The sequence below is a fragment of the Eurosta solidaginis genome, chromosome 3 (genome assembly GCF_040869045.1).
Source record: "Eurosta solidaginis isolate ZX-2024a chromosome 3, ASM4086904v1, whole genome shotgun sequence".
In the NCBI taxonomy this organism is placed as follows: Eukaryota; Metazoa; Arthropoda; class Insecta; order Diptera; family Tephritidae; genus Eurosta; species Eurosta solidaginis.
This window is the reverse complement of record NC_090321.1, coordinates 271765445-271778724: the sequence shown is the minus strand read 5'-3', so window position 1 is coordinate 271778724 and position 13280 is coordinate 271765445. Positions and strand designations below refer to the sequence as shown.

The 13280-nt window shown below is 41.8% G+C and overlaps 1 protein-coding gene across 3 annotated transcripts in view; it reads left to right on the top strand.

Annotated features, from left to right (window-relative positions):
- The first annotated feature begins 987 nt into the window (after nt 1-987).
- The window catches only part of Sec24AB (Protein transport protein Sec24AB), a 47998-nt gene continuing 35705 nt past the window's right edge, over nt 988-13280 (top strand). For all 3 annotated transcript variants that reach the window (XR_010951363.1, XM_067776486.1, XM_067776484.1), the window contains exon 1: nt 988-1258. The gene's annotated coding sequence lies outside the window, so the exon portion shown is untranslated. The remainder of the gene's footprint in view (nt 1259-13280) is intronic.

The following is a 13280-nucleotide window of genomic DNA, read 5'->3' as shown; positions in this document are numbered from 1 at the left end:
GGTGAGGTTGACAATTGGGTTTGGAGAAGCTATATATTGCGCTGGCAACCTGAAGGGTTGCGCTACACACCCCTTGAATCTGGTATTTTAGTCGCCTCTTACAACAGGCATACCTACCGCGGTAATATTCTGACCCCCTTACCCGCTGGGGGTGAGTGTTATCGATGCTGATGGTCCTTTGCCGAATGCAGATCCGGTACGCTCCGGTAACAATCACCATTAAGGCATCAGCCCGACCATCTCGGGTACGATTTGTTATGACTCTGCTTTATCTCCGGTTAGACCACATGCGACCTTCTAGGCCATACTGCCCTCCCACCCCCTAGATCCATGAGAAGTTCGGGGTCGCCATAGCCTCGGCTGTTAATGAAACAGGATTCGCCACGGATAGGTGAGTTTGACAATTGGGTTTGGAGAAGCTATATATTGCGCTGGCAACCTGAGAGGGTTGCGCTACACAATCCTTGAATCTGATATTTTAGTCGCCTCTTACGACAGGCATACCTACCGCGGGTATATTCTAACCCCCAAACCCGGTGGGAATCATAGACAACCCTCTAAAATATGCATGCCGAACTTGTCAAAATAAGGGAAGACGTCAACGGGATGAGAACACCTTAATGCTGCCTTTGTCATCTTTGCTGCTTTTCCAACTGGTTACCAAATGTCAAGTTAGCTCAAATTATCAGCTTGAGTAATTGAAAGTTGTCATTTTGCTACCATACAACAGATGTCGCGCTCGGTAAGTTTTTGAAAATTAGTCTACCAATTGTACTAATAGTTGATTACTTATAAAACTAATAATCATATTATTAAAAACAAGGCCAAGACAATGTTTTTAAAAAGGTTTCAACTAATTTATCAAATTCAAAAAATAATTGTGACAGTGAAAACGCTGTTGTTGCGGTCATATGGCATCACTGAGGCCACGTCAAATTTTTGCTGAATTTTACTCTCTCGTTTATTTATTGCATTCTCTTTCGCTTTTGCTCGTTTTCTGCAATTCAATGAAAAATTTGTCGAACCAGTTATGTGTGGAAGTAAATTAAATTTTTTCCAAATCTAATTTGCAAAACTACAATTTGATCCATTTTTAGTGCGTGTAGGGGCAGAAATTTAATTAAGAATTAAGTGATTTAGGTTTAAATCGTCGTGTGAATGTGTGTTTGTACTGGAATTTACACTTTTTACGCCAGTGTCTGTTGAAGTGGTGCTCCAAGTGAATATTTGCTGAACAAAAGCAGCACCGAAGAAAAGTGTAAGTGCACCTAGAGAAATCAAGGAAAATTTATGCTGAAACGTATTTGTGCAAAAAAAAAAAGAAAAATTCAAAAAGCTTCAAGTAAATAGTTAAGAATATAATGAAATACCCCCAAATCCTTTTGTACATCAATGCAAATTCGAATAGCCTGGATTACTTTATTGGAGTTAATTATCGTTTATGAATTTCGTGTGTCGATCGTTTGAACAAAACAACGAACGGCGAACTCGAGCACAAAGTCTAACTTTCAAGTCAGATTATTAATATTAAAAGAAAAAAAGAAACATAATTGCATTAGAAGTATAATGTTCTTATAAGCTCTGGAAAAACCATTCTTGGCGACGTTCACCTCCAGTGCGCAAAATTCGCTTTAGTACGATACGATACCCTCACTTCTGCACAACTGCCTGCTCATGGGTACGTCGTCATTTGGGGGCCAACCGATGGGCGCATGGAGAGTTGTATAAAATGAAAGCTTCGTGTTCTCTTGGCGAGGTTTCGTGAGTTGCTTATTCTTGGTGATTTTGCATTTTTTGCTCTTAAATATTCACGCTTTCGCCAATCGAGTTTTGGTTAATCAACAAAGAAAGAAAACAGTACATAAATGTAAATAGAAAAACTGCATTCGTATCTACATCAGACAGACAACTCAATTATACTATCTTCGTGCATAAATTGTCTGCACAAATAAAGCAAATGTAAAAACGTGCCCAATAGGTACGTCATTCACCCGCTGCATTATGAACTTTAGTCGCTCAACCATGTGTGTCATGGCACTCCCAGGCAGATAAGCGGGTCAACTGGATTTGCTCTCATTACGAAAGCTAAGAATTTTCTGTTAATACGTCATCAATATGTTGTCGTTGTTGTTGTTGTTGTAGCGATAAGGTTGCTCCCCGAAGGCTTTGGGGAGTGTTATCGATGTGATGGTCCTTTGCCGGATACAAATCCGGTACGCTCCGGTACCATAGCACCATTAAGGTGCTAGCCCGACCATCTCGGGAACGATTTATGTGGCCACATTAAACCTTCAGGCCATTCCCTCCCTCCCTACCCCCAAGTTCCATGAGGAGCTTGGGGTCGCCAGAGCCTCGTCTGTTAGTGAAACAGGATTCACCGCGGATAGGTGAGGTTGACAATTGGATTTGGAGAAGCTATATATTGCGCTGGCAACCTGAAAGGTTGCGCTACACATCCCCTTGAATCTGGTATTTTAGTCGCCTCTTACGACAGGCATACCTACCGCGGGTATATTCTGATCCCCTAACCCGCTGGGGTAATGTTGTCGTCATGCGGTTACCTACATATATATAATCAACCGGTACCATAAAGCAAATCACACTACTATGTGTAGCTCTAAGGATTTTAGTATCACTTTTTTATGCATGTTGTTGTTGTTGGAGTTGTAGTTGGTGTTGTTGTAGCTATAAGGACACTCCCCGAAGGCCTTGGGGAGTGTTATCGAGTTTATGATCCTTTTCCGGATACAGATCCGTTCCGGTGCCAAGTCCGACCATCTTGGGAACGATTTGTTATGACCACATGCGACATGCTACAACAACAGCAACAACCTTCTAGGCCATACCACCCTCCCACCCCCTAGATCCACGTGGAGTTCGGTGTAGCCAGAGCCTCGGCTGTTTATGAAACAGGATTCGCCTCGGATAGGTGAGGTTGACAATTGGGTTTGGAGAAGCTATGTATTGCGCTGGCAATTTGAAAGGGATGCGCTACACAAACCCCTTGAATCCGGTATTTTATCGCCTCTTGCGACAGCCATACATACCGCGCGTATATTCTAACCCCCCAAGCCGCTGGGGAATTTTGTATTATAAGGTAACGTTTGAGCTACCTCCGAAAAACCACCCTTGAAGTTCAAGAAGCCATCACAAGATCGGTGCTCCGAACATGGGATTCCTTTATTTTCCACAATCCTGGCCGCAGGAAGAACACCTATGAATATCAAATTATAACTGTCCTGTCAGTTGTTGCCAAACAACGACATGAGAGCATTACTTGGGATTGGAAATCCGTTTGTTGTTATTGTTGCTTTTGTAATTATAAAAATACTACACGAAGGGTTATGCGATTGTTACGGATGTGTCATATCGACCGCTATCTCACCTTTCGGCAGTAGCGAAGGCATTGGAGATCGCCTCGCTCCCTAATTTCACTGCGAAACTTCGACCCGCCAACCATCAACATGGCTTCGGCAAAGTGCATAGCGTTACCAACGCGGTAAACGGCATAAGGACTCAGATAAGTTACGGACAGAACCAGGAAAACCCCTACAGGACGGAGCCCATTTGATCTCCCAAAAGCTTTTGACACAGCCATCCACGGTACGGTACTTCCAGACATAGAAGGTTCACTCCTTCCCTCCTGCCTAAAAAGTCGGACCACAAATTATCCGAAATGGACTCGCATTTATTACCCAGCACTCAGTGTATATGTAATATATTTGATCCCGACATCGGCCGAAGGTACAGTGTCCTGGAATGTCAAGGCATGTCAACATCTACATCCTTCCTGTCACCTGCTGCCCCAGTGGATACTGCCCTGACATCATCGCAATACTCACTGGTCAAAATCGCATCTTCTAGGCGCTTATTGCTCACCACGACATTTGGCATTTCGATTTACAAGCATACAGCAGGGATAAAATGCTGGCGGATCAAATAGAAGAAATGGCGCTTTGCACAATAAATGGGGACAGACATGTTGTTGTTGTAGCAGACAGACATCTCCATCGTATGCGCAGGTCTTGTTAACTTGTCATACCAACGCAGCCCTGTTGAAACTGCTAGTTTCCTAGGACTCCCGTTAGAGGATTTTGATGTTAATTTGTGAGAGGTCGCACCCATTGAATGAGTCGAAGCACTGTTAATACAACAACATTGTTACGGATACGGGTATTACTTTGCCTGATCTGAATCTGAATAAAGTTAAATAGCTTCAAAGCTTTCGGGAAAAGGTCCACTTACATGGATAGCACTCCTCGAAACCTTCTGGGAGCGTTTTGATGTTACAAGAAGAAGAAGAAACTATTGCCCCGACCGCCACAGAAACCTTTTTTCCACCCCCGAACTATTGAATCTGTGGATTGTAAAAAACATGCCTTGCTGCGGCTATGTTCCAATCGCCTTAAATCGATAGGCATTGGCCTAGAAATACGGCAAGTATTTATGTAAATGTGTCCAAATCCTGCCACTACCGGCCTTTGTCATTCCTGACAAACGGAAAGAAGCACGACGGCTACCCCTTTTCAAGGGGTTGATAAGCACAATACAAAGCTTTATAGTTGCCGAGCTTCCGAAACCCAAATGTCAACCTCACCTACGCAAGGTATATCCTGTTCCCGAGATGGTAAATCTTCGGTTAGTTCTGCTATCTAAATGCCACAAATCACTTGAAAGTAGTTGTAGCGATATATCCTTCAAAAGCTTTTTATGTAGTCAGCCAAGGCACGCTACCCGATTGTTTTCACGTTGGAAGATTACCTAAAATTCGGCGGAAGCTGCGGTCTTAGCGAGAGAAAGTGATCTTTCAAGGCATCGAGACCGGCGTGACCTCAATAAGCGTACCGGACAGTTTGTCTTTTAGGCTAAAAGAACTCTAAGAAATGCTCGAGCGCTGTGTAGTGCATTCCTTGCATGGTAAATGCGGACGGCGAGACAACAGCCCGCTTAAGCATTAACATGATGCGTTTCTCATCGCTCAGGCGGTGGCCTCGACGCAGATATCAGTTGGCTTCGCTCGAGGCTGACATAGTCACATAAATGTTGGTGAAATTACAGAGAGCGAAGCTTTAACTTCCTTTTTGCCATGTGCAGAGGAATTCGGTATGCCCTTAATCCAAAAGTGTTACCTCGGTTACTAAGTACATGGCGGAGGACCATGGCTCTTGGATGAGGACTATTTTCAGTTAAAGGCATTGAATTTTTCCTACAAATTGACGGGACGTAATGCGGACTCCGAACGACATCTGCAAGGCAAATGAGTTTTCACTGGGAAGCTTTTCATGCCACAAACACTTCCTAAGTGTTTGCCAAGCGCTTCCCAATGCAGTCGGTTCTATGTACCGGAGCGACTCGGGATTTTTCCCGACCAAGGACTGTCATTTCAGTGTAACTCTATTTAATTTGTTGCGTCCATCCCACAAATTGTCATCCTCCCAGCAGCTCCTTGCAGCGGGACTGCTCCATATTCTCTTGCTCCGGGAAGGTATCGAATCCAATCCGGGTCCGTCTCCTGACCCCGGTCCTGAGAAATGGTTTTGCTGCATCTGCCGGAAAAGAATCTTTTTAGGACGGTCATACTCTGTTCACTGTGTCTCGTGTAAGGGATGGTTGCATCGGACAGGTTCTGGGCTTGATCCCAAAACCCGATGTCCACGTAACTTTTATAAATCTTTTGTGGCTCCTTGCTGTTCACGTTCAAGGGCGTCCCGTAGTCTAAGCCTTAGCCCCCCCCACACTACCTTCCAGCAGCGTCGCTGCTCAGCAAGCCACAACTAGTACCCGCTGCTGCTCGCGTCCCACCGCGCCAACAACTCAAACAGCTGCTACCACTCATAACTACTATCTCCGTAGTAGGGGCGGTTGTTGTTGTTGTTGTTGTTGGTGTTGTAGCAATGCTCGCCCCACCTAATAGCCGCGACCGATCACAAATTGTCATCAATATCCTCTAACGGGAGTCCAAGGAAACTTGCCGTTTCAACAGGGGTGGACCATAAGGAAAGGGGTGTTAGAGGCGTTGGTTCCACATTACAATTAAAGAGATGGTTGGTGTCATGTGGGGACACATTGCAAGCGGGGCATACATTTTGTATGTCGGGGTTGATTCTGGATAGGTAAGAGTTTAACCTGTTACAGTATCCAGAACGAAGTTGAGCAAGAGTGACACGCGTTTCCCTGGGGAGTATGCGTTCCTCTTCCGCGAGTTCATGATATTTTTCTTCAAGAACTGGATTCACCGGGCAATTCCCGACATAAAGGTCGGACGCCTGTCTATGGAGTTCACCAAGGACCTGCTTGTGTTTTTTCGCTTCATACGGCTGGGTTCTCAGGTGCCGTATTTCCTCAAAATGCTTACGGAGATGACTCCTTAGGCCCCTAGGCGGTGCTGGTTCGTCAATCAGATGTCTGTTGGGATGCCCAGGTTTCTGGGTATTCAACAGAAACTGTTTGGTCAGCATCTCATTTCTCTCCCTGATGGGGAGTATTCTCGCCTCATTATGCAGATGGTGTTCTGGGGACATAAGAAGACAGCCCGTGGCGGTTCTGAGAGCAGTATTTTGGCAGGCCTGTAGTGTCTTCCAGTGGGTAGTTTTTAGGCTTGGCGACCATATGGGTGACGCGTAGCACGTAATCGGCTGGCTAATTGCTTTGTATGTGGTCATGAGCGTTTCTTTATCTTTTCCCCAGGTACTGCCAGCAAGGGATTTGAGGATTTTATTACGGCTCTGAATTCTCGGAACAATTGCGGTTGCGTGCGCACCAAAATGTAGATCCTGATCAAACGTCACACCCAAGATTTTGGGGTGTAGGACAGTCGGTAGCGTAGTGCCATCGACGTGGATGTTCAATATGGTCGACATTTGGGGCGTCCATGTTGTAAATAAGGTCGCGGAAGCTTTAGTCGGTGACAATGCCAGGTTTCGCGAGGCGAAAAAACTGGAGAGATCAGGGAGATAGCCGTTTATTTTATTGCATAGCTCATCGATCTCTGGGCCTGGGCCTGTGGCCATTATTGTGCAGTCATCGGCGTAGGAAACGATTGTGACTCCTTCCGGTGCTGAAGGTAGCTTAGATATGTAGAAATTAAACAAAAGTGGGGATAGGACACCACCCTGTGGCACCCCTTGTTTAATTCTCCTTGGTTTTGATGTTTCGTTTCTGAATTGCACCAATGCCTGCCGACCACCCAGATAATTTGCGGTCCACCTTTTAAGACATGGGGGAAGGGTAGACCCTTCCAGGTCTTGCAGTAATGAGCCATGGTTGACCGTATCAAAGGCTTTTGATAGGTCTAGCGCTACGAGTACTGTTCTATGGTGGGGGTATTGATTCAAGCCGCAATTTATCTGGGTGCTAATGACATTTAGCGCGGAGGTAGTGATATAGAGTTTTCTGAAGCCATGCTGATGAGGGGCTAGCTGCAAATGTGCTTGGAAATAAGGGAGCAAAATGGCTTCAAGCGTCTTTGCCATTGGCGATAGGGGAGATATCGGACGATATGACTCACCTACGTTAGCTGGTTTCCCAGGCTTTAGTAGCGCGACCACCTTGGCCATTTTCCATTTCTCGGGTATGGCAAAGGTGGAGAGAGACAGGTTGAAGACATGCGCGCATTTTTCCGCATCCGACAGCACCTTATCGCCAAAGGCGATGGAAACTTTGTCTTTGTGCTGAGCATCAGCCCCTGCCCCCGTCTTCTCCCCCCCCCCCCCCCCCCCTCTTTTCCGGCAGCAATCGTGTAGGTCAGGGAAACAGACTCTTAGTCCCTACCTCCGTTTGCACCGTTTGCCAGCACAGAATATATATGTTTGCGACATACGCCCAATGCAGCTCCTGCCTTGGGCGGTGCCACTTTCCTAGATGTTCAGGTCTCCGCGACGGCAACCCCCCGACGGGTTTCATTGCGCCATGCTGCCAGGTCGCAAACCCCAATCTACCGGTTACCCCAATGCTTGCCCAAGGACGCCCAGTCCCAGGCCACAACAGCAGTTGCGTCCTGGCCTTCCTCAACCCAGGCGTAGTCACCCGTCACTTACTCCCAGAGTGGCGACGTCTCCCCTATGCACTTCAGAATTCTGCAGTTAAACTGTAATGGACTAACTGGGAAGATCACGGAGATAGTCGATTTCATGAAGCGGCACAATATCATTGCTGCGATTCAATAGACTAAACTCACAGCAAGATCTGCACTGCAAACCTGTTCTGGGTATAATGCCCACAGAAAAGATCGCATGAGCGGAAATGGAGGCGGCCTCGCGTTTATCACACACCACTCTGTGTAATATCATATACTTGATCCTGGCATCGACCGCAAAGCACTGCTACAACAAGAACAACAACAACAAGTGTTTACAAAATCACCCGAAGTGCTTCCGACCCCGCTAAGGAAATCTTTTTTTAATTGAAAAACTTGTTTCTACATTTTTGATGTTGCTCGGCCCGTGGCTTGAATCCAGGTAGGCGAAGCATGCTAACACCACACCAGGGCGACCGCCAACGCAATGATTGATTTTTAATTTTTGGAAAGTAACTGTGGAAAGGAATCATTTCTCTAAATCTCTCGGCGTTAACATGGGATTATAGTTTTTAGCTTATCTTGCTTGCGATTCTTGTGATATTTAGTATGATAACGCTTTGGTACATAAATTTTATTTATTTTAGTATAGGAAATTTGCTAGCTTTAAGTATTCTGTTTTAAACACCTTGAACATCTTCTTTTATTTAAATGCAAATATTGACACTTAAATGAATACACATCATCAATGTCTTTGCGAAACCTTCTATGGTCATACAACTAATAAAATAAAACAGAAAATCAATTTTTATACTCAGCTGAGCAGAGCTCATAGAGTATATTAATTTTGTTCGCATAACGGTACCGCGTAATGGCATAAACTAATCGAGACAAATATACACTTTTATATATCAAAATGATCAGGGCGAAAAAAGAAATTCATTTAGCCATGGCCGTCCGTCCGTCCGCCCGTCTCTCCGTAAACACGAGAACTTGAGTAAATTGAAGTAATGAAATTTGGATGTAATGAAATTTGGTATGTAAGTTCCTGGGTACCCATCTCAGATCGCTATTTAAAATGAACGAAATCGGACTAACCACGCCCACTTTTTCGATATCGAAAATTTAGAAAAACCGAAAATGTGCTATAATTCATTACCAAAGACGGATAAAGCGATTTTGTTCAATGGGCGTGGCCCCGCCCACTTTTAAAAGAAGGTAATTTAAGTCGTTGAAGATATCATGATGAAATTTGGCAGGAACGTTACTACTATTACTATATACATATGTGCTAAATGAAAATTAGCAAAATCGGATGAAGAATGCGCCCACTTTTAAAAAACAAAATTTTTAAAAGTCAAATTTTAACAAAAAAGTGAACATCTTTACAGTATATAAGTGAATTATGTCAACATTCAACTCCAGTAATGATATGGTGCAACAAAATACAAAAATAAAGGAAAATTTCAAAATGGGCGTGGCTCCGCCCTTTTTTATTTAATTTGTCTAGAATACTTTTAATGCCATAAGTCGAACAAAAATTTACCAATCCTTGTGAATTTTGTTAAGGGCATAATTTCTATGACGATAACTGTTTTCTGTGAAGATGGCTGAAATCAGTTGAAGCCACGCCCAGTTTTTATACGCAGTCGACCGTTTGTCCTTCCGCTCGGCCGTTAACACGATTACTTGAACAGAAATCGATATATCTTTACTAAACTTAGTTTACGTACTTATCTGAACTAACTTTATCTCCCTTTTAAAAAACTCATTACCACCTTTCATTTGATACCCATATCGTTCAAACACATTCTAGAGTCACCCCTGGTGCACCTTTATGGCAATATCCCGAAATGGCGTCCACATATAGAACTATAGCCCACTCCCTTTTAAAATACTCTTTAATACCTTCCATTTGATACCCATGTCATACAAACACATTCCAGGGGGGTTACCCTAGGTTCATTTTCCTACATGGTGATTTTCCCTTATTTTGTCTCCAAAGCGAACTTAGCCTTCCTTACTTGTTAAATAGATTTTTTCATTAAAAACCGAGCATTCAATTACTTAAACTTATGAATGCTTTATTTTGCCTTGAACTTCGGATTAGCCAATATCGCGATTGTCGTTTTTGAGAGTTATGCGGTTTTGCAATAATTCAATGGGTGCTTTGCAAAAATAGTGACAATTTGTACAAATATACGTTTCTGTTCATAAAATGCGTATGAACTAGTTATGTACATATTTACACATGTGTATTGACATAACTATTGACATTTGAAAAGTTATTATAAAACATTTAAAGGACTGGCACTGAATATAGGAGGCGCTAACCTAGTTTGCGACTCTTAAATCTCATTTCTAGAATAACGAAAATTTCGTCATTTCAATCTAAGCGATTTATCAAAATTTCAAAACGATGCCCAATATATGCGATAGTACTGGCCCTACCGACAATTCAATTTAGGGTTTCAAGGGGATGATAAGCGCAAAGCTTTATAGCTTCACAGCTTCATTTGTATATAGCGGCCGCCGTGTTGTGGTGGTAGCGTGCTCCGCCTACCACACCGAAGATCCTGAGTTCAAATCCCCGGGTAAGCAACATCAAAAATTTGAAAACAAGTTTTTTCATTTAGAAAAACGTGTTTCCAAGTAGGGTCGCCTCTCGGCAGCGGTTTGGCAAACACTCCGAGTGTATTTCTGCCATGAAAAGCTTCTCGGTGAAAACTTTGCCGTTAGGAGTCTGCATAAAACATGTAGGTCCCGCCAGTTTGTAGGTAAAATTAAAGGAGCACGACGCAAATGCAAGAGAAGCTCGGCCTAAAATCTCTTTTAACGTTATCGCTCCTTGTATTTATTTATTTATGCGAGCCTCTGGCGATGCCAAGTTTCTCACACAACTAGAAGGTGGGGCTCGAGATGACCTATACGGTTGGGCTAATTCAGTAATTGTGATTTTTAGCGGTGCCTACCGGATCTACATATATCCGGCAAAGTGAGGTAACTACGTCTTTAGAAAAAAAAACTAAAAGTTGCCTAGGTTTGTCTCCTTCATCCGTCTTTTCGTTACCATCTAGGTATGTCCATATGATCGGCGATTGGTAAGCCTTTTTTCCCTGTTTAAATTCTTCTAAGTGCTTATTTGCACCCTAGCCCACTTCTAATTGTTGAGCTCTGCGAGATTATCGCTCCCATGACCGCCTAAAAACAAAAGTTTACGCGACTACAGTTTGCGCAGATTTGTGCAGTATTTCTCTTTGCCAGCTTGTACGATCTTGTTATAAACGGATCGGCACAGTATATCATAGACCATGTTGTTGTTGTTGTTGTAATAACGATGAAGACACTCCCCGAGGGTTATCGATGTCGAAGGGTCATTTGCCGGATATAGATCCGGTACGTTCCGGTAACAAGCGTCATTAAGTAACTAGCCCGACCACCTCGGTAACGATTAATAGGACAACATTAAACCTAGGCCATACCGCCCTCCTAATTGCCTAAATATTTTCATTCGAAACATTTCTGGCAATGAAAAATTAAAAGCTTGTTGGTCGGCCACACGCGTGTATTTACACACCGTTGCTAAGCGGGCTGAGCATTCTATACAAATAACAAGTAAAGGTGCCTAAGTTCGGGTGTAACCGAACATTATATACTCAGCGTGTGTGGTATTTAATATATAAATCACTATTTAATAATAAGCACTATTTATTTTTATAAAATATTTTTATTTAACCGCTCCTAAAAGTATGTTACAAAACGTTTTTAAATATTTCAACCGAATGAAAATTTTTGAAAGACAATATTTTACAATTGAAAAATAAAAATTAACAAGAACAAAAAAATTCAATTTATTTAAAGTAGGTACATTTAAAGTTGAATATAAATATAACCCTACAATACTCCCCCTTCCGGAGATTTAATGTTAAATAAATTAAAAGTAACTTTCTTTTTTGTTTTTGTGTTAGGTATCTGTATTTTATCAATCATTGCTGGTTTTAAACGATCAATAGGAATATATTTAATTTCATTGTTTATTTCAATTTTAAAATTTTTAATATCTTTTTCAATAACTCTATAAGGACCTTCATACGGATGTTGCAAGGAATGTTTGTTTATTACACGTACAAAAACAAAATGACAATCTTTTAAATCTTTTGGAACAAAAATACCACTAGAATTTTGATGATGTTCCAAATTTGATTTAAAATTTTTAAAATGTACACGCAAACTACTTAAAACATCCGTTGAAGTTATATTCTCTGTAGTTGAAACAAATAATTCACCAGGTAATCTTAAATTTTGTCCATAAACCATTTCAGCCTGTGTTGCTGAAATATCTTCTTTAAAAATCGATCGCAAACCCATAATTACTATTGGTAACTCTTCATACCAATCTCTGGATCCATTCCTAGCCATTATTGAAGATTTAAGCTGTCTATGAAAACGTTCTATCATTCCATTAGCTTGGGGATGATAAGGAGAAGTTGTTATTTGATGACTTCCAAGAAGTTTCGTTAATTCTGAAAACAAGTTTGAAGTAAATTGAGATCCCTGATCTGTTGTTATTTCTAATGGAACTCCAAAACGTGAAATATATTCTTTAAAAAATTTATTTACAATCGTAACTGCAGAAATATCTCTTAGTGCGAATGCCTCTGGCCAACGTGTAAATCTATCAATTATAGTTAATATGTAACGATATCCTTTTGAAACAGGTAAGGAAGGGTCCAACAATATCTAAGTGAATGTGTTCAAATCTAGATTTTGGAATTGGAATTTTCATAACTGGAGATTTTGTATGACGATGTACTTTCGATTTTTGACAACTTATACATTCTTTAGACCAAGTATTAATATCTTTATTCATTTTAGGCCAAAAATATTTCTTAACTATCAAACGACGTGTAGCTTTACTACCAGGATGTGAAATCCCATGTAACATATCAAATATTATTTTTCTTAAATTGTTTGGAATGAAAGGCCTAGGAGTTTCTCCTGACACTTCGCACCATATATTAAAGTTAAGAACAGGAATTTTTATTAGTTTCAAATTTAAAAATGTTTGCACTGAGGTAAGTTTGCTTAATTCACTGTCTTGTTGTTGTTCACTTTGTAAAATTTTTAAATTAATGTCCGAATTATTAATTGCTTCTACTTCAAACGCACGAGATAATGTATCAGCTACAACATTTTCTTGTCCTTTAATATACCTAATGTCATTCGTAAACTGAGCAATGAATTCCATATTTCTAGTCTGTCTTGG